Consider the following 18,498-nt stretch of genomic DNA (forward strand, 5'->3'; position numbering starts at 1 on the left):
AAAGCAATGTAAACTATGCTGTGAGTGTTGCTTGCCGTCATCCACTCTGCAGCACACAGCGTGGGGAATTCACGAGGCAATGGGAGCTAAATTTCTGGACGTCACTGGAGCCCAGGCTAACTCTGGCAGGGGAGTCCTAGGGACCATCTGACAGTCACACCTGTGACTCTCAGGGCACCAGGCTTATCATCATCTTACACTTAGATAAGGGGACACTTAGGTAATAAGGGAAGCTGTACCTCCTTGGCAGGAAGGACCCTGACCAACAGGTGGGACATTTCTATGGGCTGGGAGCAAACACAGGTCTTCCTGCCAGATCAGGTGAGGGTAGCCACCTTGCAGGGAGGAGGCCCAGATCAATTGCAGGGGAAAGAATTTGAGCTTGGGACCAGATGCGGTGGCTCACGCCTGTAATCCCAGCACTTTGGGAGGCTGAGGCAGATGGATCACCTGAGGTCAGGAGTTTGCTACAGTACAAAATCTGAAAATACAAAGATCAGCTGAGCATGGCAGTTTGTGCCTGTAATCCCAGCTCCTTTGGAGGCTGAGGCAGGAGAATCATTTGAACCCAGGAGGCAGAGGTTGCAGTGAGCCAAGATTATGCCACTGCACTCCAACCTGGGTGACAGAGTGAGACTCTGTCTCAAAAAAAAAAAAAAAGAGCTTGGTGGAGGAGGGAAAAACCTTTCTTCTCCTTCAGTTCAAGGGCTGTCATTGCAGCAGGTGAAACAAAGCCCTGGCTGTGTGGGGTTTTGTGTTGCTTTATATTAGGTGAGCTGCTTTGAGGCAAAACCCTGTTTCCTGTGTCCTTCATGGGCCAGACACTGTGCCGGGGCTTGAAGTGCAGAAACAAGGCTGAGGTGGTCTCTGCCCTTCTGAAGGTTACAGTTGAGCTGGGGAGACAGATGGTACAGGAGATCCTGGACCAACAGAGCGTCGCCACATGTGGCAATGACGACTCCACAGGAAACCCGCTAGGCATGAGGGTGAAGATCAGGGCTAGGACTGCTTTGGACCAGAGGCGCTCTCTGGCAGGTCTGTCTGAGCAGAGGATATTTCGTGCAAGTCAAGGATGAAGCAGAGGGTCTGACAGTGAATAGCGGGATGAAGGAGGCCCAGGAGGTGGGCCTGGCGCATGTCCTGTTCACCTGCAGAGCCATGAGCTGGGCTGCTGGGTAAGGGTGGGGTGTGAGAGGCTGGCTTCCCGTTCAGGAGTTTGACTTTCTCCCAAATGCAAAGGGTAAGTAGTGTGCTCAGAAATCCAATGATGGAGCGCCTCTGCCTCCACTCAGCGCCTAATACAAATGTGCTGAATGAGCAAAAACAAATAACAGTAGATGGATGTTGCATGCTCAGAAACATTCCATTTTATTTTATTTTTAAACTTTGGTTTTGATTTCTATTATATAAAAAGTCACTTCCATTTAGATTTGTTTTCACTGCAAGACCAAGCTACAGTGGGGAGAACAGGGTCTGGTGCATAGCCACATGCCTGCAGCTAGAGGGACACAGCTTGAGATGCCCTCCCACTGCCTGGACCTCATGACGTGCTTTCACGAACCAATCTGTCCCCTTTGTCATCACCAGACATGCTAGGCTGAGCAGGTATTCACATAGTCTCCACTTTGAAAATAAGGATGTGGAGCCTGGGAGAATGGAAAAGACTTGGCAAGGTCTCTGGAACATGTGCTTGTGTTCTGGTGAGCTTTCTGTGAGCCCGAGGCAAATGGGGCCACATTCAGAATTTCTTGGGCTCCTAGCAGTGGCCTCAGAGGCCTTTGCTGGAGGAGTCTGTGGTGAGCGGGAAGGAGCTTAGGGGTGGCCCTGACAGACCTTCCCCACTCCACTTACAACTTCCACACAGTCAAGCCCTTGGTTGGTGTCTGCTCATCAGGTGGACGGGAGACTCCACCTCCCTAACCCCACTCTGTTCCCACTGGGTGTCCACATCCTAAACTTCATTAGGACTCTGAAGTCCTGAGGTTGGGGAGGGACCAAAAAGATCAATGGAAGTTCTGGCTGTCTCCCCCATCCCTACACTTAAATGTTTATGACTAATGTTTCTGGATATGCTACCTGTCTACCAATGAGCATCTTGGTCCTCTGGCATCCTGAAGTCCTGGCCCAGTCTCCTCCTTGGACCTGTTTCCAAGGGAGTCTACTGTGATCACTAGGATCACCCCTTATCATGTGAGATTCATTTAGGTGTGTCAGCATTTGGGGACACGTGTGACATTCAGAATAGCTAGTATAGATCTTCAACCACCTTCCATTCTATGTTTCCTGGCAGGAGTCCACTGGTAATTCTTTGAAGCAAAACAATACTTTTGCAAGTTAATTATCAGCATTTGGAATACAGTATTTCTTGTCTGAGCTTGAATGGAAAGAACCCACAGTCTGTGACTTCTAGCCATTTAGAAAAATGGCAGTTGCCATAAGACGTGAACTTGGCATTTGAAATCAGCAGACAACGAGGAGTTAGTGTAATGTAAAGAGACAAACATGGGATTTGGATATGGGGAGGGCTGGGTTCCACATGCTATTCACTTGCTGTCATGGGACTTTGGAGTGGACAATTTTCATGATCTCACTAAAGCCCATTTTTATCACCTTTTAAATGGGGGATAATACCATCTACCTCATAATATATTTGTGAGGATTAAGAGAGGAATTAAAATACCTGGCACATAAGAAACACTCAAGAAATATTAGTTTCTCTGCCCCTTTACTCTTAATGATTTAATTAATCACTCCAAAAATAGAACATTCTTCAGAATAGACTCCTACCCATTTGTTGTTGATGGGACATCCAAAGGGATGTGCAGTTCTTTTGTTTGGTGTATAATAACTTGACTTTGCACTTTAAAAGGGGAAAAAGGAAACCTCTGGTACCTCAAACAATGACCCTTTTTAAGTCTGCGCTGGACACCATTCTCAATATTCTTATTAACATACTTTCTTATAAATGGAGCTTTACTCATCAAATATGTATAAGTTAGTAGCCTGCAGAGTCAGAGCAGTGCTTGGCAAGCCTGAGGATGTTTCCCATGTGCACTGTGGGATGGCATAGGCAGGGGAGACCCTTTAATTTTGTGACATGGTTTGGGGGGGCTCCAATGTGAGGTACTCTTGGCATGGTTTCTTCCAGCTCGGGGTCTGTTCTGGGGCCTGTCAGGACTCCCACATATCCCATCCTTGCAGGCAACTCCCTTTGAAGTCCATGGGAACTCTTTGAATGGAAAACGTACACAACGGGGTGTTGATGCCAGTAAGAATCAGGCCTGATGTATGCGAGGAATAAAGGTGCTTCTCGCCCCAAATATTAGCTCTTTAGCCCAGAAACTATGGTTTGATCATTAAATAAAAGAGCACTCCCCTCCTCTCACAATCCAGCACCAAAGCTCCACCATCCATTTGCTCTGGAGATGATAAACCTGCTAATTGCTGGAGAGTTTTAATTAAGCAACAGATATAGACAGTGTAGGGCTGTGTTTTTACTTTAAACATATCAATAGAATAAACATTCTCAATTCCAGGGCAACTTGCTAAATGAAAAAAAAAATAAACATTACTTTCTTTTGAAATATCACTCATTGGGTATGATAATTTAGAAAAATATCCCTATTAGAGGTAGTTAGGGACGTTTTTTCTTTTTCTTTTTTTCTGTTTTGGTTGAAAATGCAATCGCCGATGGAGCGCAAAGCTGCAATTTGTAGACAGGTTAAGTAAATTAAATCACTCACTGTCTTTTTCTTTTTTCCAATGGCTTTAAAAGTTAAAGGTAATTTGCAAAGAAAATGCTCAGTTTGAATTGGTTTGTAATATCTGTTAATGATCTTTAAAAAAATCCACTTATTCACAATTCTGTCCCTGGGGGAATTCCGATATGCTATCAGAAAAAATTTCTAAAGTCTGAAATGTCATTAGCTGGTGATTTCTTTGAAGTAAAAAGCCCCGAAAAAAATAAATTATATAAGGTATACAAGTGCACAGGACAATCACTTTGATGAATAATATCTCTTTTTTTCATAATGTTTCATACCTAAAAATGCAACAATTGAAATTCAAGCTGGTAAATTATAGAGCCATCTTTTGAATTACCTCAATGTAGGCATGCCTTCTGTTTATTTCTCACATATATTGAGTTCTTCCATGTATTTATAGATTGTTGATATAAAAACAGTAGTGTTAGGAACAATTTTGATTGTATTCATTGTGTTTACTTTTTGGAAACACAAGGTGTTGCCTAAATACAGGAATACAGGTGTTGCCTTCGGGGATTAAAACAATAGCCTATTTCAATATTCCATCCTAGATCCCAGAGCCAGGTGCCGTGAATGGAGGTGCAAATGCTACTCAGCCCGGGAGAGTTGTTCAATATTAGATAACAGAGCCATGAAATACTACACCAAAGGGAAAATTTTCTTCCTGACCCTAGCTGGTGATCAGTTTTTGCCTGGAAGCAGGGGAGTCTTTGTAATACAATACTTGTAATGTTGCTGGTTTGGCTGCTATAAATAGCTTTTTTTTTTTTTTTGGAGGATGGGAGGAGTTGGATTTTACTAAACTGTTGGCTACAGGTTAATTATACATTTCACACAAAAGCATTTCTTGTAGCCAGTCTAAATTTGTTACGTTTTAATCCCATTTTACATAAGGCTAGAAATATATGAGCCTCCAGCAGGCCTGTTATTATTGTCATTATTTTATACATTGGACCTTCAGCTCTCTCTCTCTCTCTCTTTTTTTCTTTTTCCTCTCTATGCATTACTCACCTCTTAGATAAATTGCAGAGGGTCCCAGTTTCATTCATTCTCCCTCACAGGGAAGGCATTCACTTCCTCTTCCTCCAGTGGCCTGAAAATCATATGCATGGTTTTTCCTCTTTCCTGCTCTGTAGCTGACATCAGGGGAGCAAACTGAACACAGGTAAGAGCCAGCTTGGTTAGCAAATTAAAATTGATTGATTTTAATGAAGATATTCTATAATATTTTCTTATTCTCTTTATTTACTTAAAGGAAAATGGAAATCAACATTTGAAACTTTTAAATGGAAGCTTTATTGGGGTTCCACATATGGAAAACTGCAAATAGCAGAAGTGTGTGACTTGATAAATTAATCTGGAGTGATCACATCCTCTAACTGCCTCCCAGGACAAGAAGGAGAATGTGAACAATGCTCCTGAAGACCCCTTTCCCTCAAAGGTAACCACTGGCCTGACTTCTGACACCATATATTTGTTCTGCTTTTTTTGAAGTTCATGTAAATGGGATCATATGATAGGTATTCTTTTTTGAATTTCATCTTTATTGTGATAAGAACATTAAACATGGATAGGTGTTCTTTTGTCTGTCTTCATTCTCTCAACGTTATTTTTGTGTCTATGTTGGGTGTACTAACAGTATGTTTTCCTTGTTATATTTTCTTCCCTTGTATCTTTATATAAGTAATATAGCACAATTTATCATTTTTTTGTTTTGAGATAGGGTCTCCCTCTGTCACCTAGGTTGGAGTACAGTGGCATGATCTTGGCTCACGGCAGCCCTGACCTCCTGGGCTCAAGTGATCCTCAGACCCAGAGTAGCTGGGACTACAGGCTCATGCCACCATGCCCTGCCCGGCTAATTTTCAGTTTTTTTTTTTTTTTTTTTTTTGTAGAGACAGGGTTTTACCATGTTGCTCAGGTTGCTTTCAAACTCTTAGACTCAAATGATCTGTCCATTTTGTCCTCCCAAAGTGCTAGGATTACAGGAGTGCACCACCATGCTCAGCAGTTTATCCATTTTACCCTTGATGAACATTTGAGTAGTTTTGAGTTTGGGGCTATTTCCAGAGAGTACAGCCGGAAACTTTCTTGTGCATGTCTTCAATGCTTGTGTATATGCATTATGTTTAGTCTATACATAGACTAAAGGGGAGGTTACCAAATTGTAGAACATGACTATGCTCAACTTTAATAAATAATGCCAAACAGTTTTCCAAAGAGATTGTGTCAATTTCCACTCTTACCAGCAGTGGGTGATGCTCTACATCCCTGCTAGCACTTGGCATTCTCAGTCTTTTTGATTTTGGTCATTCTGGTGGTATGTATAGAGTCTCATTGTGGTTTTAATTCCATTTTCTTGGATTATTATTACATTGAGCATCTTTTTCATGTATACTGGCTATTTGGATATTCTCTTTTGTAAATGGTCATATTAAATCTATTTTTCTATTGGACTTTTCATCTTTTCTTATTGATTTGTAGGAGATATATATTCTGGATATAGCTTTTTGGTTATATATGTTAAAAATATGTACCACTCTGAGCTTGACTTTTCGTTCTCTTTGTGGTGTCTTTGGATGAATAGAAAATCTTAACTTTTTTCTTTTGTTTTGTTTTGCTTTTTGAGATAGGAGTCTTGCACTGTTGCTCAGGCTGGAGTGCAGTGGCTCGATCATGGCTCAATACAGCCTCAATCCCCAGGGCTCAAGGGATTCTCTTACCTCAGCCTCCTGAGTAGCTAGGACTACAGGCATGTGCCACCATGCCTATCTAATTTTTGTTTTTTTTGTTGTTGTTGTTATAGATACAGGGTTTTGCCATGTTGCCCAGGCTGGTTTTGAGCTCCTGGACTCAAGTGATCCTCCTAACTCAGCCTCCCAAAGTGCTAGGATTACAAGTATGAACCACTGTGCCCAGCTGATTTTAATGTTAATGTTAATATAGTCTATTTTCCTTGATGGTTAATGTTTTCTGTGTCCTATTTAGGAGAGCTTTGCTTACTTCAAGGCCATGATAATATCTTTTCATATTATCTTTTGTAAGTTGTGTTGTTTCACCTTTCACAATTGGATCTACAATCTACATGGCATTGATTTTTTGTATATGGTGTGAGGTTGGGATCAAGTTTGGTTCTTTACTCCATGATATCTACTTACCCTTCATGATGAATGGGAAAGACTTCCTTTCGCCATTGCTATGCAGAGACACTTTTGTCATAAATTAAGCACCCACTTCTTTATAGAATGATCATTTTACTTTTTTCCTTTATTCTGTTAGCATGGTGAGTTATTCAATGGGTTTTTGAATGTTAAACCAATCTTGCATTTCTGGGTTCAACTCAACTTGGGTGTGATGTGATACTTATCTTACGTATTGCTGCATGTACTTTGGTCATATTTTTAAAAATAATTTTATAGAAATGTTTATGAATGAAATTTACCTGTAACTTTATTTTATTGTAATGTCTTGGTCAAATGTGTTATCAAGGTTCCATTGGCTCATAAAACAAGTTGAGAAGTATATAGTCTTTTAGAAATTAAAACATAAATGAGTCTAATCTCATATAGTAATTAAACATATAAGTAGTTTATCCTGAGAAGGACTCACTACAGTTTTCTGTCTTTCTATGTTTCTGTGTGTTTTAACTTAGACTTTTAGCAGGAAGCTGATTTTGTGTGAGTTTTGCATGGGAAAATAAATAGGAATTAGGCTATCTTCTAGGAGTTTCCATATGGCACTCAGCAGTATGTTCATGTGCCCAAGGCTGAAATTTGTTACTGCATCTCAATCCTCAAACCCATAATCAAGGCTCATCAGTTGAGAAACCTTTTTGGACATATGACAAGTGTTCAGATAAAATATCTGATCCCTGCCAAGAATTTTCTAAGCCAATTTAATCTCTGACTTTTGACCTTATCAGTCACTGCTCCACAGACTTTTTAATTTTTATTTTTAAAATATCCTTTAGTAGCATGCATCTCATTCCTCATCCCAGATCTCCTTTTCTACTTAGTATTGTCCCAGTTCAAGGCCTTGTCACCTCTTGCCTGGGCAATGGCATCTATGGGATACTATTCTCCATTTCATCTTCTTCTCAGCCATGCAGGTGCTAACTCTGAAATAGAAAGCCAACCACATCAGTTCTTTGCTGAAAACTAGCTGATTTCTGTACTGCTCTGCAAGATGAAGTTCAGGTTTATCAATGTGGTACAGGTTCTTGCATGATCTGGTGTCTTAGTCCATTCAGGTTGCTTAACAGAATACCTTAGATTGGGTAATTTATAAACAATAGAAATATATTGCTGGTAGTTCTGGAGGCTGGGGAGTCCAAGATGCAGGCATCAGCAGATTTGGTGTCTGGTAGGACTTCATAGATGACACCTTGTTGCTCCATTCTTACGTGGTGGAAGGGGCAAGGAAGTCCCCTGGATCTTCTTTTATAAGGGCACCAGTCTTACTCATGATGGGGGAGCCCCCATAACTGAATCACTTCCCAAAGGCCCTACCTCTTAATATGATCCCATCAGGTATTCAGTTCCAACATGAGTTTTGGAAGGATACCAGCATTCAGACCATAGTACCTGGCTCTTGCTCACCTCGTCAGTCTGCTGTCTTGTCTCACTCTAGTCTTTGGCTTTACATTCCTGCAACTCTGTCTTCTGGTTCAACTGTGTGTGCTCCCTGTGGTTCTCTGTGCCTGTGCCTTTTCCTGTGTTGACCTTTCTCCCTGGAATAGGCTATCCATATCCTTCTGGATAATCCATTCTTTAACAGCCAGCTTAGGGTAGGTAACGTTGCCCTCCACCCAACTGGGCTCCTTGCCTCTCCTTTCTGCCCATGTGTCTGTCTGTCAGACTGGACTGTGATCTGACTGTGATTAAATCAGACTGGACTGATTTAATCTCTTTGTAGGCAAGGTCTGGATTTTAGTCACTTATGCACACCCATAATTTCCTGTTTGCTGGTAGATAACAGGTGCTCAATAAACAATGATAGATCCAAACAGAAGGAAGAATGGTGACTAATTGACTCTTTTGAGTCTAATTTCATTTCTTTTTGGAAGGCTGAGATGGAATAAAATGGTCAAAATGCCATGACCAGAAGGGAGGCAGGAAGGCAAAGGCTTGGGAAGATCTGTAGATACAATCTCTTCCTGTATAACTGAGTTCAGTCTAGCTGATTAAAATCCTCTTATGGTGGAATCTGCTTTTTATAGAATGGATTAGCAACAAGGATTTGCTGTGAAGATAGATTTTTCCAGAGAAACAAATTTGAACAATTTAAGAATTTAAATGAAAAAAAAAAAAATCCTGCCCAAGATGCAAATTGACCAATATCCTCCCCCCATCTCTTATTAATAAAAGAGTTTACACAGACACTCTTTATGAAATCATGTGAGAGATTCACAAGGATCATTAAGTCTCGGCTAGTCATTCACTTTCACTTTGTAAAATTGGCTATACCCTCAAAATGGTATCACGTAGAAACGGACTTTCTGGGGCTCTTATCTATGAATGGGTTCTAGCTGCACAGTGATGCCATTCATTTTATTTGGCCCATTTATTGCAAGTACATTCTAAATTTGGCCTTAATTATTTTTCCTTTCACAAAAATATTTTGTGGGATCTTTTTGAACCCCGACTACTTCCTTCTTGCCCCTTAAAACAGAAGCCAGGAGCATTATTTTTGTTCTCTTCTAATTAAAATAATTGCTTGGCTCCTTTTAACTAGATTCATGCAGTTATTAGCCTAATACATGGATGGGTGCCACGGAGTGCTTGAGAAACAAAATGAAAAGTGATCATGTAGCTTCACATGAAAAAGATTCTGTGGTGCCAAGGAGCATTATTTCCTTTCAGCCAGTATTTTATAAGGGCTTTCGTAAACCTGGCCCCCATACCCTCACTAAAAGACTATTAAGTGAAAGAATAGTTCTATTTTCTTTATTAAGGTATACAACTAGCTCAGTACAATTTGAAGAGGGGCACTTGATATGCTGAGCATGGCATAAAGACCTTGGGTCTGGTTTTAATCTCTGCCCTGGCTTTGTCTTTCAGAATCACTGCAGTTGAAGAAAAAATGCTCCATGTCCCCTCTGCCGGTTGGTATTTATCAAAGATGATGGAGGAAGAGAGACAAAGTGCTGGATGTGTGTGTTAATCAAGAGTTGTCAGGACTCTGCCTCTAAAAGAAAGTGCTAAAATGATGCTTTTGACAAGACTTTTCTCAAAGTGGATGCAGTCTAAGGGTTGGAAAACAAGTCCCAATCAGGCTAGGTGTGACTTGTCGCCTGCTTTCGTAAATAAAGTTTTATTGGCTCACAGACACACCCATTTGTTTTGTATTATCTATGGCTGCTTTCGCTCCACAACATGGAGTAGTTGTGAAAGAGACCATATGGCTGACCAAGCTTAAGATATTTACTCTCTGGCTCTTGACAGGAAAAGTTTGCCAATTACCAATACCTTCTCCATAATGAGAAATAAAGTTGTAGGTATTTTTACGTAGTACTTATTTGAAGAAATGCTCAGGGCCTTTGGCTGTGAGTTAATTTTATGAGTATTCGGAGCAGGTATATGGATGACAGGCAGCAAGAATGATTTAAGGTAAGAAGTCATGGTTAGAGATAAGATTCTGCCATTATTGTCTCAGGGGTAAATCACCTGATTATGGCCATCTTTTTCTCTGCCTGCTCTCTGGAGAAGAAGGTGTACACATATCTGGGATTTCTAGCTTGGAGTGCACCTTTATTAACTACATCAAGGCATTATGGTCAACATTGTGGACTTCTGCGTCCAGGACGAAAGATGAACATCCTTTCCCACCATTTGGTGGTTGGGAGGATCAAGTGAGAGAATGTGAATCCATGTGTTTTCTAAACCATATAGGTACTGTATTTGTGGTATAGATGCTATCCTATAAAACTTTAGAATAAATTATCATTCCTATTTGGCATGTGAGGAAATGTGATTTAGGTAGCATGCCCAAGATCATATAGTAAGCCAGTAGAACAGCTGGCAGTTACTTCTCCTGGCTTTAAGTCACTGCTCTTTCCAGTATACCATAATGCTCCTTTACATCATGTGTCTTTCTGTAGTTTTGGAAACGTTCAGTCTTTTAGTTCATTGGTTCACTCATTCATCTGCTATTTAACATCATTTAGGAGCCTTGTGTGAGCTAGAAAAAGAGCTGAAATTTTCCAGGGAGTGATGACTGTATAAAGATGAGTTGTAACTCTTCAGTTGTTTTGCTCTTAGACTCCTGTGGCTGGAATCCTCCAGAAGTCCATAGATTCTTCTTCTGTTTTTTTCTGTGCTGTCCAAGGAGTTGGCTTTTATTTGTGCCACAGAGAAAGAGAAAGTAGATGAACTTGGAGAGGGAGAGTAATCCTATTGTTCTACAAAATGTTGCCTGACACCTTGTTTTACATTGTGTGCATGTGCATGTCTCTTGAGTGCACATACCATGAAAGGAGAGAGAAAGAGAGATACTGAAATGTTGATAGCAGATTGTTTCAGCAACTAAAAGATGAAAATGATCCAGGCTTGGGAGATGTGAAAACTAAGGTTTTGTACATAAAGTCAAAGTGAATCCATATCAAATAAATTTCAGATGTGAATTACCCAGCTTAGCGACATATATTAAACATGGGTGTGCCAGATATAGGCTGATTTTATCATACTGTTCAATACAGTTCTTTATTCAGATTATATTTATTCAATGATGTGTCTTGTAATTTTTGAGATGAGATGATACCTGGAGGAAGCAGCTTCGGCCAAAATATTGGATTTGCCTTGTCATAGTAAGAGAACTACTTAAAGATTTCTGATTTTGATATTTGCCCTTTTAGTAGGGGAAATTTGCCAATATTGTCCTTATATTCAATGTTACTAGATACTTGTTGTATGAGTGTGTTCTTACACTGCTATGAAGAGATAATCGAGACTTGGTAATTTATAAAGAAAAGAGGTTTAATTGACTCACAGTTCTGCATGGCTGGGGAGACCTCAGGAAACTCACAATCATGGTGGAAGATGAAGCAGGTATGTCCTTCTTCACATGGTGGCAGGAGAGACAAGTGCTGAGCAAAGGGGGAAAAGCCCCTTAAAAACCATCAGATCTCATGAGAACTCACTCACTATCATGAGAACAGCATGAGGGTAACTGCACCCATGATTCAGTTGCCTCCCACCATGTGTTCCTCCCATGATACATGGGGATTATGGGAACTACAATGGGCTATGGTGGGGACATAGCTAAACTGTATCACTTGTTCTTATCAGATTTATTGGTGAACCTAAAAGTCATATGATTCTCTAAAACAAAGGTGCCAATGAAGTTGCCTAATGAAAAAAGCAACCTTCCAGAATCTTCCATTATACCGTTGTCATCTACAAAGACCTCTGAGTGGTCCTGTAGAAAGTTCTGCCTTACTCTCCTTGTTTCCCCCACAAAAGACAGTCTCAGCTTTGCTGACTGAATATGGAGATGATAGTATCAATTCTGTGATTCGTCCATAAAGTATGCTACCTCTCAGATATTCCTAGGACCCAGGACACTGCTGTTTTAAGAAACATAATTTGTTTCATCATACAAAAGGCATATGCATAGCAGGACTTAGTGCTGCTACAGATAAGACATTTTGTCTGTAAGGAAGTTGTCAACATTAATTTATTTAACTTTCTTCTAACAGAGTGAATTTTCTTCCATTTGCTATGGAGTACACTTCTTTCTAGTTCTATTCACTTAGCAGGTATTCTACTGAAAAAATTGTCACCACGTTGGCAATATTTTGTAGAGGGGAAATAGATTTTTCAACAAAGTGTAAAATTCCACTGCAATGGAATGTGTGTGAGTCTGTTTTTTAATGATTGAGCAATACTGTGGAAGAAAGTTAAACCTCTTTGAAAACTGTACTGTGTTACTACTATTACTATTACTATGACTATCATTACTGTGTGCACTGTTCTTAATGGCTTAAGTTTATTACACTGAGTTTCCCAGAAAGTAGAGCTTGAGGAAAATCTCATGTGCTGCCTCTTTCATGGAGAGTTCCATCCCAGAGTAGTAGGAGTTCGGAAGAAAGGGTAGTGTGGCTGAAATGCAAGGAGCAAATACAAGGGTGTGTTACTGATGTATTTGATGACATGTAGCTGTCATCAAATGACATGTAGCTGACTGCTCCATCACCTGGGGCTGGGGTAAGCTAAACATTGGCCCCCAAAGAAATATCCACATCCGAATCCCTGGATCCTGTGAATGTTACCTTATATGGCAAAGACTTTGCAGATGCCATTTAGGATCTCGAGATGCAAGATTACCCTGGGTTTTCTGGGTGATTGGTACAGCCCAACACAAATGTCCTTGCAAGAAGGACGCAAAGGCAGGTTTGATACACAGAAGAGGAGAGGGCAGTGGGATCAAGGAGACAGAGATCTGAGTGATGTGGTCATAAGCCAAGCCACAGCCACCAGAGGCCAGAGTAGGCAAGGAAGGAATTCTCCCCTAGGGCCTCTGGAGGGAGCACACCCCCCGCCAATGCCTTGCTGTCAGCCCAGTGATACTGATTTCACACTTCTAGCCTCCAGAACTATAAGATAATACATTTATATTGTTTTTAACCACCAAGTTAGTGGTAATTTGTTACGGCAGCTACAGGAAACTAATACAGGGACCATCCTCCCAGAGCATAAGTGACTAAGTCTTAGGACAGACTGATTGGGTGGAGGGAGAGTGACGAAGGGAAAAGAATTTGTTTGCCAGCTTCAGCCTCTGATTGATTGGTAAGTGGCTTTTGCCATGGGTTATTAATCCTCCTTTATTTCCTCCTCTTACCTCTGGACTGAGCATGGTTGTGCACTGAGTTTTGCTGGGATATCTCACGCTTCAGGGGCAACAGAGAAGCCCCAGGGTGGGAGGAGAGAAGCCAGACAAGGTAGCCAAGGAGAGGCTCTGCGGGATCATATGCTCTACAGTCTATTGCAAGGCAGCTGTGGTGAACAATTGGTCAATGGCCCTGGGCAGTGTGGCAGAGTTGGCACCTGAGAAATAGCTGGCATGGCAGGGGGGTCTGAGACAATGGTCTTCTTAGTTGGCACCACAACTCCACAAGGCAGTGGGATATGATGTCTTCAACAGGCTTTCATCCTAAAGTCTTGAATCCTGCCAGCTTGTGGATCCTGCTGCCCCTCAGGGCTGCACTTACGACTCCCACTGGAGTAAAAACCTGTCTTCTTGTAGCTCTATGATTGGCTCTCATTTTCCTTCTTTCTTTCTTTCTTTTTTTTTTTTTTTTGAGACAGAGTCTTGTTGTCGCCCTGGCTGGAGTTCAGTGATGTGATCTCGGCTCACTGCAACCTCTGCTTCCTGGGCTGAAGTGATTCTCCTGCCTCAGTCCCTAGTAGCTGGGATTACAGGTGCACACCACCATGCCCAGCTAATTTTTGTATTTTTAGTAGAGATGGAGTTTCACCATATTTGCCAGGCTGGTCACGAACTCCTGACCTCAAGTGATCTGCCCATCTTGGCCTCCCATAGTGCTGGGATTACAGGCGTAGCTTTCCTTCTTGATGTACATAAAATAAGGCTCATTCTTATACATGAAAGCTCTCTCCAAATATTTGAAGATTGTTTTTATCTGTTTTTTTTCCCCCAGGCAAAACAGTCCTAGTTTTTTCAACTTGGCTTTGTGGAGGAGTTTTCTTTTTGTGGCTTGTGGCCACACCAACCCCCTCCTCTGGATAAGCTGTAGTTTGCCTTCCTCTCACCTTACAAGGCAGCTCACAGAATGCACCAGAAATTCGGGTATGGTCTGCTCAAACACACAGTACTTTGACTTCATGAATGTTTCCAGAGATGGATTTTATTTTATTTTATTTTATTTATTTTTGCCAAACACATCATTTTTAGCTGTTTTATGCTGAGTGTTGATTAAAATGCTCTTTTATACTTGGGTATAGATGCCTATATAGAAGCACATAGTTTCAAAGGTACCCAAAGAGCCTAAAAGAGTCAATCTGTTTGCAGATGCTATCATTGTAGGTAAAAGATGAAAATGCCACCCCACATCAGGGCACATCAACATTCACAGTTTTATGCTGAATTGAGGTCAGTAGGCGATTCCCACAGTTTGGAACTAATCAGCCATGCCAGCCTGGGGAGCATTCTCAGTCAACCCTGCCTACCACCAACCCTTCCCCATAAAAAACCAACTTCTGAAGCAGCTTCTGGAGGTAGATTTACCCAGGTGGGAATGTTCCCTTTCACATCTCTAGCAGTCAGCACTGATTTGGATTCTGTTCTTGGTCCAGTCCAAGTCCCCAGGGTCTTCTGTGAGAAGAGCCAATACTGCAGACTAAAAAGGCCTGGGTGGGCAGGCATCCATCATCTCTCATCTTCATACAGCCCTGTGAGGTAGGCATTACTGTCTTCATTTTACAGATGAAGAGATGGGCTCAGCATGTCAGACTTTCTGCCACACTAGGTAGCAGCCAGAATGAACGTGGAGCTCAAGGGGTTGGAGGGCGCCTTGGATCTCTGCAGTTGAACCGAACCTGGAACTGACCCTTCTGAAGTCCCTTAAAGAGCTGAGTAACACACAGTTTTTACAGAATGGCGGGGCCTCTGTGGTTCCGCGGGGTGACTAGGCCTCCTGGAGTCATTTATGTCAGGGAAGCAAGGCCCTGAAGTGTTCTGGCCCAGCCTCTTCCATTCACAAACGTGGGAGCTTCATTGGCTTGGCATGTATTCACTAAGTGCCTGTTGGGTCTTTTAGGCCAAGCCAGGGTTGGAATGGAAAAATAGAGACCCTTGGTATAGGTCATGCTGCCCGTGAGTGAATGGCAGGGGTTGGAATCGGAGGTCTTGGTGTCTTACTCCCAGTTTGGGTTCTGTGGTGGACCCACACACAGTTTGTGAGCTCTCTCTGGGCCGCCTACCCAGACCGCAGTGTTCTTAAACCCATGAGGTGGCATAATATTGTATGAGCATTATCCACCTTTTTACCACTCAGTATTTCTTTTCACCTCTACCTCATTCAAGCAACTGGCCACTGCCTGCTTGGGGCTTCGGGGAGGGAAACTCCCTGGGAAATGAGTCTTCTCCTGTGTGTCACAGATTCTTTAGGTTGACTCCCTCAGTCCCCTCTGCAATTCCCATTCTAACTGGCATTTAAATATCCCCACTCTAACTAGCCTTCTGCTGTTGAGGCTGGAAAGCCAAAAACTCCCTTTCCCATCTGCCCTACAGATTGGGGTGCTCAGATGCCCACAGTAGCGCACCCCATGAGCTGCAGGCCACCCATAGTCCATCGTGGCTGCTCTTCCAGGTCCAGCTCCTTCTTGCTCCCAAGGTAGGCAATGGTTAGGGCACAGTTGACCTGATTGAAAGAAGGAAAGAGCCTGGCTCCTTGCTTGTGTCTTTGAGCACTGTATCAGATATTTTTATGTCCTGTAATAAATGTTATTGGTCAAGCCATTGTTGGGGTTTCTTATATAGTCATCCATAGGCAAGCCTTACTGAAGACATTGTTTTGTAACAGTCCCAGTCCTTAGGGGAGCAAAGAGGCCTCAGAGCCCAGCTGAGCACTTGACAGCACACACCCAGGGCAGTAGGCAAGTCTGCAGGGAAGTGATGGTCATGATGGTGGGGTCTCAAGAGAGAAAGAGCCTTGTCCTTGTTCTCCAGACACCAGGGCAAAGGCCACATGGGTGGAACAAGAGGGTGTCCAAGGCAGTTTGGGTGAACCAATGCCTGAGGACTGGGTGATGGGGCGTAGCTGCTGGGTTCACAGTTCCAGGGTCTTGACTGACCTCCATTCCTGGCCCCCATTCTCTCTAGCAATCTATGAGGCATGTGTCAATCCTGGGACTGATTTTACCATGCAGGTAGGTTCTGGAGGCATGGTGGTAGAAGGGGATTCTGGAAGGCAGGGCAGGGATAGGACACTTGTCTGTCGGTGGCACTCATGGAAATGTTGCTGAATACTGCTGATGTGGAGGGGGAACTGGGCAAATCAGTTTTTATTTTGGAGATGATTACAAGTAAGCCAAATCATTCCCTGTCTTCTTTTCAGCCCACTACTTCTCTGATTTTTTATTCCATTAAATTTGATTCCTTTGAGCAGCTACATAGTGGTTACCTGGTACTCTCAGTACTGGCTGTGTGGCTTTGAATGCATCTTTAAAACCCAATAACCCATTTCGTGTCTCTCTGCGTTGTCTGGAAAATGGAGGGAATAACAGGACCTGCCTCATAGGGTCACAAGGTCATGTGAGGGGTAAAGCCCTCAACAGGGCTGGCTCATAGCAGGTAGTCAATGAATGCATGGGCATTCCCATGGGCCACGGGGTGTGCTGGCGCCCTCAGATTCCCTCACCAACCCTATTGTTCCCTGGGAGACAGCGGCCATCCGCCTTACTCTGACTGAGCTACAGAGCCAGGCACAAATCTAACATTTATTTATTTATTTATTTTGCACAAGAGCAGCAGAGCAGCAAGCAACAAGTGCATAGCTTTACCTAGGTTGCCTTGTAACTGAATAGCCTCACTCTTTGCATTTGGTTTGAGAGGAGGATGTTTGCTCCAATTCACTCCCTTTACACTTCCTTGAAAGGTAGTTTCTCTTCACTGATTCCCCACAGAAGGGAACCCTTGCTCCACCTTAGTTGGGGCTACCAAAAGTTGGCGAGTTGTGTTGCAACGTTAAATTCCCCATTAGGACATTGCATAAAGTTGGAATAAACCTTTTAACGTAAAATCCCAAATTGCATCATTTATTTTCTTTGTTCAAGTCTAATAGTTTAGCTATTGATGATGATGATGATAATGATCACAGCAGCAGATTCTACTCCAGCTCCCACCACAGGAAAGGATTCTCAATGACAGTTGGTTTCACTCTGTTGCTCAGAAGAGACATATTCTGATGAGCTCCCACCCTTCATTCATTATGTTACAATCATATTGCTAGTGGACAAAGATGAATGCCGTGCACTTATCTGATTAAACTGCCTGTTGTTTTAAATCTATTTTCACAGAGAATTTTTCCTCTGATAGACATCCAATGACATAACACATTAAAAATTATATCTGTATCAGTGCTTTCCTCTATTGTATTTATGTGGTATGTATGTATGTGTACATGCGTGCTCTTTTGTGCTAACCCACTGGTTCCTGGTTATGATCAATATATATTCAAAATTATGAAATAATTGCAGCTTTTAAAAAGGCAAAGTTGAATATATATATTTTATTGATCAGTTAAAAAAAATCCCAGGCACAATTATGTAAACCACCAAATACACAAATTACATTAAAATGAAAAAGTACAGGAAAACACTGCATCCAGCTGGACACAGTGGCACATGCCTGTAATCTCAGCACTTTCAGAGGCTGAGGCAGGTGGATCACCTGAAGTCAGGAGTTCATGACGAGCCTAACATGGTGAAACCCCATCTCTACTAAATACAAAAAAATTAACTGGGCGTGGTGGCGCATGCCTGTAATCCAAGCTACTTGGGAGGCTGAGACAGGAGAATCACTTGTACCTGGGAGGCAGAAGTTGCAGTGATCGTACCATTGCACTCCAGCCTGGGCAATGAAAGCAAAACTCCATCTCAAAAAGCAAAAACAAAAAAGAAAAGAAAAAAAGAGAGAGAAAGAAAGAAAACACTGTATCCACTGACCACCGAAGCCTTTCCACCTGAATGACAGACATTGCGGAGGACTATTTGCA

At 42.2% G+C, this 18,498-nt stretch overlaps 1 long non-coding RNA gene across 2 annotated transcripts in view; it reads left to right on the forward strand.

The window, feature by feature from the left end:
- LOC111542247 overlaps window positions 1-10,093 on the forward strand; it is a 46,214-nt gene extending 36,121 nt beyond the window's left edge. The window contains exons 2-4 of one of the 2 annotated variants that reach the window (XR_002731492.1): window positions 4,854-4,929; window positions 5,020-5,205; window positions 9,824-10,093. This is a non-coding gene — a long non-coding RNA (uncharacterized LOC111542247). Of the gene's footprint in view, window positions 1-4,824; window positions 4,930-5,019; window positions 5,206-9,823 lie in introns of those variants that run through there. The other variant, XR_002731491.1, reaches the window with a different exon arrangement.
- The last annotated feature ends 8,405 nt before the right edge of the window (window positions 10,094-18,498 follow it).

The sequence above is a fragment of the Piliocolobus tephrosceles genome, chromosome 15, assembly GCF_002776525.5.
Source record: "Piliocolobus tephrosceles isolate RC106 chromosome 15, ASM277652v3, whole genome shotgun sequence".
Lineage (NCBI taxonomy): Eukaryota > Metazoa > Chordata > Mammalia > Primates > Cercopithecidae > Piliocolobus > Piliocolobus tephrosceles.